This window comes from Sinohyriopsis cumingii, chromosome 9 (genome assembly GCF_028554795.1).
Source record: "Sinohyriopsis cumingii isolate HCF-2022 chromosome 9, ASM2855479v2, whole genome shotgun sequence".
NCBI classification, from domain to species: Eukaryota; Metazoa; Mollusca; class Bivalvia; order Unionida; family Unionidae; genus Sinohyriopsis; species Sinohyriopsis cumingii.
The window spans coordinates 13,173,162-13,188,665 of record NC_142969.1 but is presented as its reverse complement, the minus strand read 5'-3'; the positions used below and the strand labels follow the sequence as shown (position 1 = coordinate 13,188,665).

The 15,504-nt window shown below is 37.2% G+C and overlaps 1 pseudogene; it reads right to left on the bottom strand.

Annotated features, from left to right (window-relative positions):
- LOC149791285 (uncharacterized) overlaps window positions 1-15,504 on the bottom strand; it is a 64,060-nt pseudogene that overhangs the window by 11,020 nt on the left and 37,536 nt on the right.

Below are 15,504 nucleotides of genomic sequence, written 5' to 3'. Positions count from 1 at the left end.
TAAAGATTTCTACTTTAGAAAATGTGAAGTATCACAAGTTATTATCACAAACAGAAGTGGAACATAGGGGCTTGCAAGAAAGAAAATAACCCAGACAGTTGGTGTCTTCAAGAGTGCTAGAGACGGTACCCGAACTTGCTTGCCTGCTTACTTGAATTAAAGTGATTTTCGCTCTAATGGAGCATGTATCACTGGTTTAATAACGCACCGCGTGATTTTTAATTACTCCTGGGGAAGGAAAGAGAGCCTCATCCCCCAGGCTTTTATGTACTCACAGACTATTTTTAAATTTAGCCACTCAGGTGTAGGACTAACTAGTCCTTAACAACCTGACTGAAAGACTTTAAACATGAGTGGGAATTGTCTCACCACACACTCATTTTTCTGTCCGAGCGTGGTAAAGGAGGAAAAAGGTGCTCAGCAAGACAGCCATGGATGTTAAGTACTCACCAAAACGCTAGCCCGTACTTATTTCAAATCAAGTCCCGTCTTTGCTAATGGACAATGAAAGGTACCAATAATGTGTTAACCACCTGTGCAATTAGTTCAAATCTAACGAGTCTGTTAAATTTCCTACTTCCTAACATATCTGTCTAATATTAGTACTGAGTGTACATAAAAATAGCCATACTGATCTTATTTTAAATTATTATGTCTAAGCGACATATACCAGTTTGGTCACTGTTAGGTTTAAAAAATTAAGTTTGTTGTGGTGTTCCAATGGGTCAAGTTTGTTTCGAGAATAGTTTAGTCAAGGAGGGATACCAAGCCAAATATGGCTCCCTATTTAATAAAAGCAATCTTTTGGAGCCCTAAAAAAAAAGTCTGTTTTTTCTGTTAGAAGGTAACACGTCTCTCTTTTGCTTTCACGTTCTTTCCCGCACTCCTAGTCTCATGATTCTTGATATCAGGAAATGCGTAGCCATGATGGGCGGTAATGTAAGCAGCGGTTTCTACCAGTTGACTGAGGGGGTATCCAGTGTAGGCTTGTCTGTAGAATTGGGGAAGAACTCTGACCCCTAATCCCCATTGAGAAGGTCTTGGTTTAAAGGTGTCTAGAGATTTGTAGGCAACGTATTGTATGGCTGTAATAAACTGCCCTGCTATGTTGACGTCATACAATGCTTGATCTAGCCCCATTTCGGTGTACTTCTCAACGAGGGTCAGCGTCCCCCTCCTCCTCAACCGCCTCAATTTCCTCTTCTGGTTCTGATACTAATTCTTCAGTTGAGGTAGATAGTTTCAAATCCGCTGCTATGGTGTCTGTCGCTGTTATTGTTGTTGTGGTTGTTCTTTCAGCTGAGATTGCCTGTAGTATCGGAGTGAGAAAAGAACGTAGTGCCTCCGATAATTACATTTGAGTTTGCCATACCGTTTGTGTAACATAATTGGACCTTTGTTTTGCCACCACTCTTTCCGGGACGGGTTGTTTGTTAGGTATAGTCGGCTGTTGACTAGCTGTTATTTGTGTTCTCGAGGTGGGTGGAGTGCTAACTGGCTAGGTCTGCATTTCTTGCTCCCGCTGCTGTTGCGTATATTTCTTCCCTCCACACCGAGTTCTGGACCTAATTCTTTAAATTTCGTTGTACCCGAACTTACATTATCCATATTATCACCAACAAAAGAAAACAAAACGCACAGACCTAAAAGAAACACTCATTCACTTTTTACAGAACATTACTATTTTTAAAATTTTTGAATTCAAAATTGTTGTGTTGTGTTGTGTCTCCAGTCTGTCCATCCACTGGAGACACAACACAACACAACATTTTTGAATTCAAAATTGTTGTGTTGTGTTGTGTCTCCAGTCTGTCCATCCACTGTCGACTCATCTTCCTACGAAGATGTGCTCAAGATAAGCCAAGTTGAACGAGGGCAGTTTATTACAGCCATACAATACGTTGCCTACAAATCTCTAGACACCTTTAAACCAAGACCTTCTCAATGGGGATTAGGGGTCAGAGTTCTTCCCCAATTCTACAGACAAGCCTACACTGGATACCCCCTCAGTCAACTGGTAGAAACCGCTGCTTACATTACCGCCCATCATGGCTACGCATTTCCTGATATCAAGAATCATGAGACTAGGAGTGCGGGAAAGAACGTGAAAGCAAAAGAGAGACGTGTTACCTTCTAACAGAAAAAACAGACTTTTTTTTTAGGGCTCCAAAAGATTGCTTTTATTAAATAGGGAGCCATATTTGGCTTGGTATCCCTCCTTGACTAAACTATTCTCGAAACAAACTTGACCCATTGGAACACCACAACAAACTTAATTTTTTAAACCTAACAGTGACCAAACTGGTATATGTCGCTTAGACATAATAATTTAAAATAAGATCAGTATGGCTATTTTTATGTACACTAAGTACTAATATTAGACAGATATGTTAGGAAGTAGGAAATTTAACAGACTCGTTAGATTTGAACTAATTGCACAGGTGGTTAACACATTATTGGTACCTTTCATTGTCCATTAGCAAAGACGGGACTTGATTTGAAATAAGTACGGGCTAGCGTTTTGGTGAGTACTTAACATCCATGGCTGTCTTGCTGAGCACCTTTTTCCTCCTTTACCACGCTCGGACAGAAAAATGAGTGTGTGGTGAGACAATTCCCACTCATGTTTAAAGTCTTTCAGTCAGGTTGTTAAGGACTAGTTAGTCCTACACCTGAGTGGCTAAATTTAAAAATAGTCTGTGAGTACATAAAAGCCTGGGGGATGAGGCTCTCTTTCCTTCCCCAGGAGTAATTAAAAATCACGCGGTGCGTTATTAAACCAGTGATACATGCTCCATTAGAGCGAAAATCACTTTAATTCAAGTAAGCAGGCAAGCAAGTTCGGGTACCGTCTCTAGCACTCTTGAAGACACCAACTGTCTGGGTTATTTTCTTTCTTGCAAGCCCCTATGTTCCACTTCTGTTTGTGATAATAACTTGTGATACTTCACATTTTCTAAAGTAGAAATCTTTACAAGCCGTACAAAATACAAAACTTATATGACTTTGGCTTTTGACACTTGCACAGACTCTTCACTTTATAAGTGTGATGAGAAAATTGTATATCCAATTTTTACCATTTTCAAAAACACGCACACACTTGCAGCTTGACCAGAAATATGTATATCTTGTTTTGTGGATAAGTCACAGACAAGTCCAAGCATATATAGGTGGTTATGAACGTTAGGAATATCCCCTCCTTTTTTCAGAAATATCAAAGCTTGTATGTGCATTTTCCCTTTTCCACTCTATATTAGTGCTTAGATTTGTTCCAAAAAAACAAAAAAAAGAAAAAAGAAACGAAATAATTGTGAAGAAAAAGAAACAACTGAATTTTGAATTCAGGTTTCTCTCTGTTTATAATTTTTTTCAAGTTGACGGTGCATGACAGAGTACATTCGCCTACCTTTCCAAAGTGAGAGGCAATTCTTCACATGTTATTGCCTTTGTTAAATTCGGTTTCATTGGTTAGTTATCGTTAATCTTTAATTTTTTTCATGCATTTCTTTTTGATAGAAGATTTAAGGCTTTCTATTGTTGTAACGGTATTTATGTTGTTTGGTCTGTTGATGAAATTATCTATAGCAAAGTGCTTAAGATTTTTCAGTTTTTTTATTATTTCAAGCCCTACAAAAGGAAACCAAGTTTGTCTTCAAAGACGATTGAAACTCTAAATTACACGGGCGTGAAGGAAAACATCGTTGTGTTTAATCTAATCATGCTTGCCGTATCTCTTTGTGTTTTAGAGGTCATATTTCTTCTTAAGTAAATACACGCATCAATAGACAGACAGATTGGGTCATCATCCTTGAGTTTCACTGTACTTTCGGTTCTTTACTTCATACAAACCCCAAATTTATTAGTTTGAAAAAGAAAAGATAACATGCCCCTCAATACTGTAACACGTCTGTTCTGACTCTATCGATGTGAGTGTTTATGTCGAAATGTTTAAGTGAGATATAAAAAAATGGTCAGCTTGAAAACGCGAACCAATACTGTGACGCTCAGTATTTTGATGTGGTAAGAGGAAATGGTACAACACACACAAAGAGGGCTTGTAAGTTCACATTTCAGTCTGTCTGCACTGTAATGGTAACAACGCAAGAACATAGGGATTATTATGCCACACAGCCCTAGAACAAAACAATGCATCACCCGTTGTAAGCCATTTCATTGGCTATACTTATTTTCTTACCGCGTTCGCTTCGAATTGACTTAAGTATGGCCACGCTTTACTGGGTCTATCCTATAGGCGATTTATATAAAAAAATATTTTTAAAAATTAAACTAATGCACGAACAATCGTACCATGGGCGATCCCATGGAAATTGTGTCCGTCTTATTGCAAAATACATCAACATTTAATTTAACCGTGCAGATCGCTAGAACAAACCTCTGATAATATACATTTGGAAAAGTGTTGTGTGACACGGATCGCCATTGTCGCTTGGTGTCTGCTTTCTTGTTCGAAAAGAGATCGTTTCGTCTTGACTATAAAAATCTAATTTGACTAAGTTTTACGCACTACTTGAACTCACACATTTACGTTGTAGGTGTAAGCCGTCGTTCTCAGTTTTCTGGAAGTTCGTTTTTGCGTTTCTCAGATGTGATACTCTTTTTTATGGACCGAACGAAATTTCTTTTGGCGTGAATCAGGACTCGTGGTTTTGTGTCATAATTGGAGAGCATTGATTAAAGCTCAGTTATGTCGTCTTCGAAATCGCTGACACCGATTTGAACTAAAACTTCAGGTTTTGTGTGAGGCGATACGGTACATCATTGCTTTTTACTTCCTCAATGAAATCGTTTCATCTTATTGCAAAATTACATTTGACTAGGTTTCATACGCAGCGGGTCCATGTATATAAGGAGAGTATCTTAGCGTCAGAGTATTCATTCCGCTCTCAAACGATCAAGAAGATGGAAGAGTCAGCACAGATCGACCTGCTGGTCAAATATTTGCTAAAAGTCATACGAAAGCATAATTCACATGCGAAAGTGGCAACAAAACTTACTCTTTTGGTCGTTGATTTGATGAGAGTCATACGAAAGTGTGTAAGTGCTAATGAAGTTTGCTATATCTGCAAAGGTAAATGGGTATTTGTCTCCAGAATACCTGCTTCGTCTAAGAAAGAGAGACAAAAGTCAAGATACCTAATATCGTTGTCAGGAGAAAGGACACTGGAATTCAGAGTGCCCTACGAGAAAAGAGAAGAAACAAAAACAAGACGAAACAGAGAAGAGGGATTCAGAAGAAGAAGAAATTGAAGATGATGAAGAACTTGTGCCAGTAAAAACATGGAAATGGAAAAATTGACAATGTGAGCCGATGCGTTGGCCCTGATGTGAAATTTCATACTACCTTCTAAAAGAGAATAGACCAGAAAGAAAACGTAAGTGTCTCTTGGTCTTGACATTGTATAATAAGGATGGCGTGTTTTGTTTTTACTCACACTTTATGAAATTGTGCTCTTTCACCTCTCTCTATCCCTCTGGATCATGTTTTAGTTAGAATTGAAATGGAAGGATGTTTTCCTTCACGCACGCTCTTTAGGCATGCAAGTCCGTAAACAATAGTCAGTCTATTCGTCCATCATTTTGTGTCTTGATGTTTCCTAAATCACACACTGATGCCATAAAATAACGGGTTAAATGGGTTTTGTAGTGTTGGGAGTGGGGGTGGGTGGGGTGTAGGTGTTTGGCAGAGTTGGTCATTGCAGGTGAGGGTTTAGGTGCTTTCAAAAAACTTTTTCTTCTTCACTCTGTGTTGATGGAATATAATGGGTTATTTTCTTCACTCTCTGTTGATAGTATATATAAAGGGTTATTTCTTCACTGCGTGTGGATAGTGTATAATGGTTTTCTTCTTCTTCCCTCTGTGGTGTGCGTGTGTGTGTGTGTGTGTGTGTGTTCGCGTACGTTGTGTAGATCGCATATTTGGTTGTTTTTCTTCTTCTTCCTCCCGAGTGTGGATAGTGTATTTGCGGTTTGTATGCGTTAGCGACGTTGTGTGGATAGTATATTTGGGGTTTGTATGCGTTCGCGTACGTTTGTGTGTATAGTTTATTTGGGGTTTGTATTATCTCCCTTCTGTGTTGATAGTGTATTTGGGGTTTGTATGCGTTCGCGTACGTTTGTGTGGATAGTTTATTTGGGGTTTGTATTATCTCCCTTCTGTGTTGATAGTGTATTTGGGGTTTGTATGCGTTCGCGTACGTTTGTGTGGATAGTTTATTTGGGGTTTGTATTATCTCCCTTCTGTGTTGATAGTATATTTGGGGTTTGTTTTTTCCTCTTCCCTCTGTGTGTGTGTGTGTGTGTGTGTGTGTGTGTGTGTTCGCGTACGTTGTGTAGATCGTATATTTGGTTGTTTTTTCTTCTTCCTCCCGAGTGTGGATAGCATATTTGGAGTTTGTATGCGTTAGCGACGTTGTGTGGATAGTATATTTTGGGTTTGTATGCGTTCGCGTACGTTTGTGTGGATAGTTTATTTGGGGTTTGTATCATCTCCCTTCTGTGTTGATAGTATATTTGGGGTTTGTTTTTTTCCTCTTCCATCTGTGTGTGTGTGTGTGTGTGTGTATGTGTGTGTGTTCGCGTACGTTGTGTAGATCGTATATTGGTTGTTTTTTTCTTCCTCCCGAGTGTGGATAGTATATTTGGGGTTTGTTTTTTCCTCTTCCCTCTGTGTGTGTGTGTGTGTGTGAGTCTGCGCGCGTATGTTGTGTGTGTGTGTGTGTGTGTGTGTGTGTGTGTGTTTGTTCGCGTACGTTGTGTAGATCGTATATTTGGTTGTTTTTTTTCTTCCTCCCGAGTGTGGATAGTATATTTGGGGTTTGTTTTTTCCTCTTCCCTCTGTGTGTGTGTGTGTGTGTGTGTGTGTGTGAGTATGCGCGCGTATGTTGTGTGTGTGTGTGTGTGTGTGTGTTCGCGTACGTTGTGTAGATCGTATATTTGGTTGTTTTTTTTTCTTCCTCCCGAGTGTGGATAGTATATTTTGGGGTTTGTTTTTTCCTCTTCCCTCTGTGTGTGTGTGTGTGTGTGTGTGTGTGTGAGTGTGTGTGTGTGAGTCTGCGCGCGTATGTTGTGTGTGTGTGTGTGTATTGGTCTCTGTTTGTCCCTATAAAACTCACTTTATCCCTATCAGATACACTCTACCTACCTACCTACAGTAGCGCGTATTCAGGTCAGCCACTTGCAACACTGTTGCCATTTATCCCCTAGTGTTCAGTACAGTGACGTCACTGACGCTGGAAATTTTGAGACTATAAATATCGACTTGGCGATTTCCACATTTTGTAGCTATACATATATACTAGAATTCATAAACAGGAACGTCACTCAGGCTGAGGCTATAAAAGGATAGTGGGATTTTCCAAAGGAAAAACCCACAAGTTGGAGCTATAAATAGATAGTGGGATTTCATAGGAATTTCAGCTGATTATCGATACATAGGTATTTATCCACGATCGTCACAGAAGTTGATATTGTAAGTAGTTACTAATTTTATCCATTTTAGTCTAAACCATTGTAACTTAATTTTCAGGGATATGTTTATTTTCCTTTAAATTCTGGGACAATTTCGTCATTTTAGCGTTACTTTTAGTCACATCCATTTTGTCGTTGAGCATTTCCTTGATTATAGCTATTTATAGCATCATTACAATTATGCAAATTTTTGAACACCCCAGCAAGATTTCAGGTCTTGGTAATGCTTTATATATAAATCTCACGCTTGTACCAGTGTATGTATGTTTCTGTCTCTGTTGTGTTTGACCCTCTACCATCATTGTCCCTAGACAATCCCACCATGTTCAATTCCCCTTGACGCTATACAGACCCACCATGTTCAATTTCCATATGTTAAATTTCCCTAGTCCCTAGATAGACCCACACTTTATTCCCCCATGTTCAATTCCCCTTGTCCCTAGACAAGTCCAAACTCTATTCACATGTTAAATTCCCATTGTCCCTAGACAGTCCCAAACTCTATGTTAAATTCCCATTGTCCCTAGAGTGACCCACGATTTTTCTCCATGTTAAATTTCCATTGTCCCTAGAGTGTCCCAGGGGTCTTTTTAATGCTAAGTCCCATTGTCCCTAGGGTATCCCACTTAACTACTCGAGTAGATTGATATACAAATAAGTACGAGTAGATTGATATACAAATAAGTACGAGTAGATTGATATACAAATAAGTACGAGTGGATTGATATACAAATAAGTACTAGTAGATTGATATACAAATAAGTACGAGTGGATTGATATACAAATAAGTACGAGTAGATTGATATACAAATAAGTGCGAGTGGATTGATATACAAATAAGTACGAGTGGATTGATGTACAAATAAGTACGAGTAGATTGATATAGAAATAAGTATGAGTAGATTGATGTACAAATAAGTACGAGTAGATTGATATACAAATAAGTACGAGTAGATTGATATACAAATAAGTACGAGTAGATTGATATACAAATAAGTACGAGTAGATTGATGTACAAATAAGTACGAGTAGATTGATATACAAATAAGTACGAGTAGATTGATGTACAAATAAGTACGAGTGGATTGATATACAAATAAGTACAATAATGTACCCTCTAGAACTGTCAGCATACACATTATCATCATTGTTCCTCGGTATGGAATGAAGCTTGACGAGTACAAGAAAACAATCTTCAGGCAGATCAAAATGAAAATACATTCAGTTTAGGCCGACAATTACCATTTACTGCATCATAATTTCTAAATTAAATGAAAAACTAGCGTATTATTTAGTATATCGTCTATTTAACAATATCAATGTGCAATATTACTGTACATGTTGGAGTTTTGCTATCTACGTTGTTGACCATATTACACAATGGTATAGTTTCTGGCAAAAATGTTGTCGGATAAACAGCTAGTCTGCTCAAGTATCTCGAAACGTTAATATATATATATATATATATATATATATATATATATATATATATATATATATATATATATATATATATATATCCGAACAAGAAAGAAACCCTATAACGTTTACTAATGAGTTTTTGCTATTCGGTTTAAAATCCTGTCGCTTGCTTTCATTACATTGCAAAAGCTGCCTCGCTGGGCGCTCAGCATTAATAGGTTATTGTTAGGACTGGTCGGCCTGGTGTCAGGATAATGTGACTGGATGGAACATCATGCTGCATGTCTGCGGTATGATGCCCCAGTGCTAGACGTCATTAAAAACTGCTACACTGCAGACATGGTAACGACATGACCTAAACATTGTTAAAGCTACGTTAAAAATATAAATCACACACACACACACACTGTACTGTACCTGCGTACTTCTCCAGGTAACCAGCATAACTTCGATGCTAACCGAATGGAATCGAGATAAGGACTGCTTTAGACTTATGAATATATGGGTTTTAACAGTTGTTTATTCTCGTATTTAAGTCAGTTGAAAATCATTGAACCAAATCTCCTTGATTGTCTTACCTTTCAGATAAACGTATTAATTAATTTAAATCTTATTTCTTAGCAGTATTTCACAAATAGCACGTTCGGTCGAAATGTATATCGTTAGACCAAAAGTGTACCCATCAACGACTAGCCATTTAAAGTACGATATTGATTATGTCATACTACAAAGAATAGTTCCAGTCCTTCACTTCAGTGTTTTCGTTCAGAGAGAACAATCTGGGCTTTGTCTATTAATACTAACTACACCGTGCTTTCTAATGTCAATTACAACTGTGTATATTACCTTTAAAATAATTTATTTCAACGAGTATTTCAAGAAAAGAAAATCGTATTTTGGTTTAAATATCGCTCCCAATATTTATTACAAGATTCTTGGTACAGAATGGATTGAGCCTAGTACGAACATAAAATGACAGGTTTGTTAGACGTATACTGTGCAAAGATATTAAGGCGCACCCGCCACCCCACCCCCGCCGCCAAGAATTGACGAACAGACATACATAAAAAATAAACGTAACAACCACCACCACCTCGTGTATTAGTGTACTCATAATTTCGTGCAATATCGTCTACGTTGCTGAAGGTACGGACTTCAAATTCCTTGGATGCGGAGGTTGTGGAGGAATTGGTGGTATGAAATTCTGTACAAATTCATATCCATGTGTTACAAGATTAGGCTCCTTCAAATAGCAACAAGAAAAGACTGAAGACAACAAGCTTTGTAAAATTAACAAATAATTTATTTCCCTAGAAAAACAAGAGAAAATGAGAGAAAAAAACATACGGTTTTACGAATCAAATCCAAAAATAATCCAAGAATTAAAAAATAGAAGTCCTAGTAATAAAATATCCTAATGAAACTGAGTTCGAAACACGATGAAATTCAAAATGGAAGTTGACGACATATGCTGTGGTCAGCGTCTTACTGATGTCTAAACAGTTCTTTGTTGAATCACAGAAAATAATATTCCAGTGTTTGAATTCTGTGTAAATTTCGATAACTTTCATTGTCCGAGAATTAATTTAGAGCACAAGTATTTCCAGGGACAAATAATCTCTTGGAATTAAAATAATTTGAAGAAGAAAAAATAATAATAATTAGCCCCAAAACTGGTCAAAAAATAAAACACTTTAACTTCTCAAGTGATAAGGCACTATTGACTATTCTTTCTCAAAACATCAATAATAAATCTAGCTACAAAGCAAAACAGATGACCGGATGTGGATCAATCCTCTGGAAAAATCTAATTGATACATGTTAGTTGTCATGTACTGCAATTATGGCCTCGATTTCACTTATCAATCTTACTCTGAGAAAGAATTAAAAAAATAAAAACAAGTTGTTTACCACAACTTTTATTGGTTCTGAATCAAGGTCAGAAAGTAGGTCAGCATCAGATACAAAGTTTATATTATTAGTAGTTTACTACTGAATAATATTTCTGGACAATGTCCAATCCAGTATAAAAAAAATTATATTATAATAACATGTAATGGAATTTAAAAAAACTAAAACTAACAAGCAAACAATTAAATTAAACCAAACCTAAATTAAATCAAATATACATAACACTTTCCCCATAAGGAAAAAGAAAGAATTCTATAACAAAGCTTTATTTTTACCATAGATTAATTATATATGAGGTTTAAAAAATATGACATAAAAAGAACTCTTATGAAGTATACACAGTGTACATGAAATAATACATTTCTATACACGGGAAAGTGTATCTGATATTAAGTTATCTTTTCCCTTAATGTGTGCAATGTCAATATTATATTCCTGTAACGACAAACTCCAGATTAGTAGTCTTTGATTAACAGACACAGGGAATTCAGAGATTGCCTTGATATTAGCATCTATAGGTTTAACTTGTCCATGTCCCACGATATGTTCTAGAAATGTTACACTAGCACGGCAAAATTCACTTTTGGATAAATTAAGTTTCAAACTTGCATCATGAGTTTATCAACGAATTTTTCCGAATTATTGCTAAATGTTCTTTCCATGTGTTGTTGTAGATGATGACATCATCAATATAAGCATCACAATTATCTAGACCAGAAGTAATCATATTCATGAGACGTTGACAAGTACTAGGCAAACCGTTCATTCCAAACAGCATCACTTTATATTGATAAAGTCCATCTAGAGTTTCGAATGCCAATATTTCCTTTGTTCTTTTCGTCAGCGGAATTTGCCAAAATCCTTTGAGAGAGTCTAATTTGGTGACACACTTGGCAGTTTCGATTTTATCAATGTGTTATCGATTTTCGCTAATGGAAATGAATCTGTTTTAGTCACACTGTTCACCTTCCTAACATCAGTGCATATACGGAAAGTTTTATCTGGTTTCGGAACAACTATACACGGTGAACTCCATTCACTTTTACTGGGCTCTATGAATATATTCTCCAGCATATTCTGAATTTCTTTTTTCAAGTATTCCTGTTTTGAGAGGGTTCATCCTGTGTGGATGTTATTTCACAGGTGTGGAATTTACAATTTCAAATTCATGACAAATTGTGTTTGTTCTTGCAGAAACATATGGAAATAAGTGTTTAAGTTCATTCCTTTCTTATTGTTGCAAATGTGAAAGTTTCTGGTCCAGGTCATTCATAACTTCTGAATTCCCAAAATTTGTCCCTCGATAATCAGTAAAGTCTGATTGCATTCCTTCACTGAAATCTTAACTTGGACAGGTACAACTAAATTAATTGCAGGATTAACCTGGCTATCTCTCTCAAAATACCTAGTGGTTATAACGTCCGTCTCAGATGCGAGAGGTCTTGGGTTCGTTCCCCGGACGAGTCTCACCAAAGACTTAGAAAAATGGTACTAAGAGCTGATTCGTTTGGCGCTCACCATTAAGAGGTTAGTGTTAGGACTGGTCTGCCTGGTGTCATGATAATGTGATTGGGTGGGACATCGTGCTACATGTCTGTGACATGATGCCCCAGTGCTAGACATCACTATAAACTGCCACACGGAAGACATCGGAGCGATATGACTGAAAAATTGTCAAAGCTACGTTAAAACTCCAAGTCACACACACACACACACACACACACACTTTCTCAAAATAGTGGTACTCCTTTAATTTATTTAGATCCCAGAAGCACTAATATTTTCATTGAACTTATTCATTTTCTTCTGAACTTTGTAAAGGCAGTACTAACTAATTTGAAGAAAATTTTGAAGAATGAGCAGGAAAGTCAGAACTCTATTACCAGGCTCTCTATTGTAGTTCTGTCAAACCATAATTTCACTTTTGACTTGAATTGCTGGATGCCAATTTCATGCATAATCAGCTGGAAAGTTCCAGACCTAAAATTTGACCCTTGATCCGATTGGACAGATTTGGGAAGGCCAAATTGAGTAAAATAAACTTTATCAAAGCTTTTACTATGGTTTTAGTTTTAATATTCCTCAAACGAATTGCCTCTGGGAACCTTGTTGACGCACACATTATGGTCAACAAGTATCGGTTACCTGACTTGTTCTTAGGTAAGGGACCAAAACAATCTACCATTATTCTGCTGAATGGTTCGTCAAATGCAGGGCTATGTTGCAGACCAGCCTTATGTATCTTCTGATTTGATTTTCCTACAATTTGACAAGTATGACAATATTTGCAGTATTTACCTACATCACTTTGGATTTTTGGCCAATAGAAGTGAGTCAAGATCTTGTGATTAGTCATATTAATCCCTAAATGACCAGCCAAAGGAGTTTCATGGGTCAGACTAAGTATTTACTGTCTGTACGATTATGGAACTACAATTTGATAGTTCACTGACCACTCATCACCAGAATGTACCCCGGGAGGTCCTAACTTTGTACCTCGGGAGGTCTCCATTGCCTCATAAGAATTCCATTTTTTATGAAATTACAGACAGGTATTTCAGTGGCTTTAGTTTCATTAATGGCCTCCTGAAACGAACAGGAGATCTTAGGGTCTTTGTCTTGTTCGATGACAAGTGATTTTCCTTTGTCACCCTGATTCGAATAAAGAGAATGAGTCGTTAAAAGTGGATCACTGTGATGAATACCCTTTGATTGATCCAAACAAGGAGTGAAAGTGACCCTATCAAAAGGCTGACCAATACATGTGTCAGCTAAAGGGATACTTTTCTGATCAACATAATTCTCAAGAGCTTTCTTTGCCATAGCTCTAGTAACTGCACACGCTGGGTATAAATCAGGGAATGTTTTAAAATAGGATTGACTTCCAAACAAGGCTTGTAAGTTACAAGTGGATTGACCACAATCTAATCTCCACCTAGTAATAAATAAATTTCCTCAAAGGGTAAAGCAAACAATGTTCCGATTGTCACGGGTCCTGAGACTAAGTCTGATGACAAATTTATACAATGGAGAGGAACATTAACAAAACTGCACTCTACTCCCCAAATAAAAACACCCATTAGGATAAGACTTCTCAGAAATAGGCAAAGTACCTGACAATAAAATGATTCTGAGAAGCTCATGTGTCCCATAAAATTTTAATAGGGATGTGATTGACCAAATCACCAAGAGTGATATAGAACCCTTCAACATGAATGGTTCTAAATGTTCCATAATAAAATCAGACTGGGGTTTATTAGACCCAACAAATGTTTTGCTTTCTTCTTGTAATAGGTACAGGTATGAAAAGAGAAGGCGTTTTGATGAAGCTTGCCAGACGCTTGATTTCTAAACGTTGTGCCAGATTGCAATTTAGAAGGGCTTGTATTTGGCGGAAATACTTTTCTACCAGAAGACTGCTGAGTGGAAGTCTTATTTACAAAAGAAACTTTATGAGCTAAGGAAAAAACGTCAGCAGCACGAGCAGCATTTACCAACGTTTCGACCTTATGCTCATCAATATAAGTTTTTATGTCAATATGGGCACAGTTCGTGAACTCTTCAAGTAATTCAAGTTGTCTAAGACTTTTATTATCTTGATCAAGTTTCTTGGCTAAGCACCATCTAGCATGTCAGGATTAGATACAAAATTTCTAATAATAGCTGTTTACTAGTGAATTAAATTTCTGGACAATACCAAATCCAGTAAATAAAATTTTATTATATTAACATGTAACGGAATAAAACAAAAAAAGTAAAACTAACAAACAAAGAATTAAATTAAATCAAACATAAATTAAATCAAATATACATAACATCATTCACTAAAGTTGAGGGTCTGGGAGTGGAATCCAGTTAGCATGCTGTTGTGGGTTAAACGCCATTTTCAGCACATGATACATGTAGATTATACACGGTGGCAAGTATATGTGGTGAAGGAAGAGATCTCAAATACCCACTCTGGCCGAGCCCGAGACTTGAACCGACGCGGACAGAGGTAAGACGAGCGCTTTAGAGCATTCGGCTTCTCATTGTCATTGTTCGCAAGTTAATCAGTATTTAAGAAAAGTGTTAAGGCATGTCTTTTTCAATTTGTTTAGTTTACTAATAAATTTATTTTACCCATCATGTTTTATTCAAACTTGAAATGTTGCCATAATCTTTGTATTTCAGATACACGTATGAGATTGGATCTATACTGATTACATTATTCTTGTATCTCAGATACACGTATGATATAGGATCTGAACTGATGACATAACCCCTGTATCTTATAGAAACGTACGAGATGTATCAAAGGTAAAACGATTATGGCGATGACCTGTGGTCATTAACCTAAGCTTGATCGTTTTCTGTGGACTGTCTAGTGTATACAACCATACCCCATCTGCCGCAATAACTCAATAATTAAGGAGTTTGACACTTCCCTGGTCAGCCTGAGAGAGAGAGAGAGAGAGAGAGAGAGAGAGAGAGAGAGAGAGAATATTTACCGTCTGGAGTACGTGCAAGGGTCCACTAGACCACAATGCAACGGGGTACAAACAAAACAAAAGTGCTTATTAAACAAATTTGAACATGTGGGTATATACGTTCGACATTTCAGATATAGCGTGGTGACCTGATCTGGAAAAATATAGGTCGCTCATTCGTCTAAGTGTAGGCAGCTCCTTATACTTCAGTTCT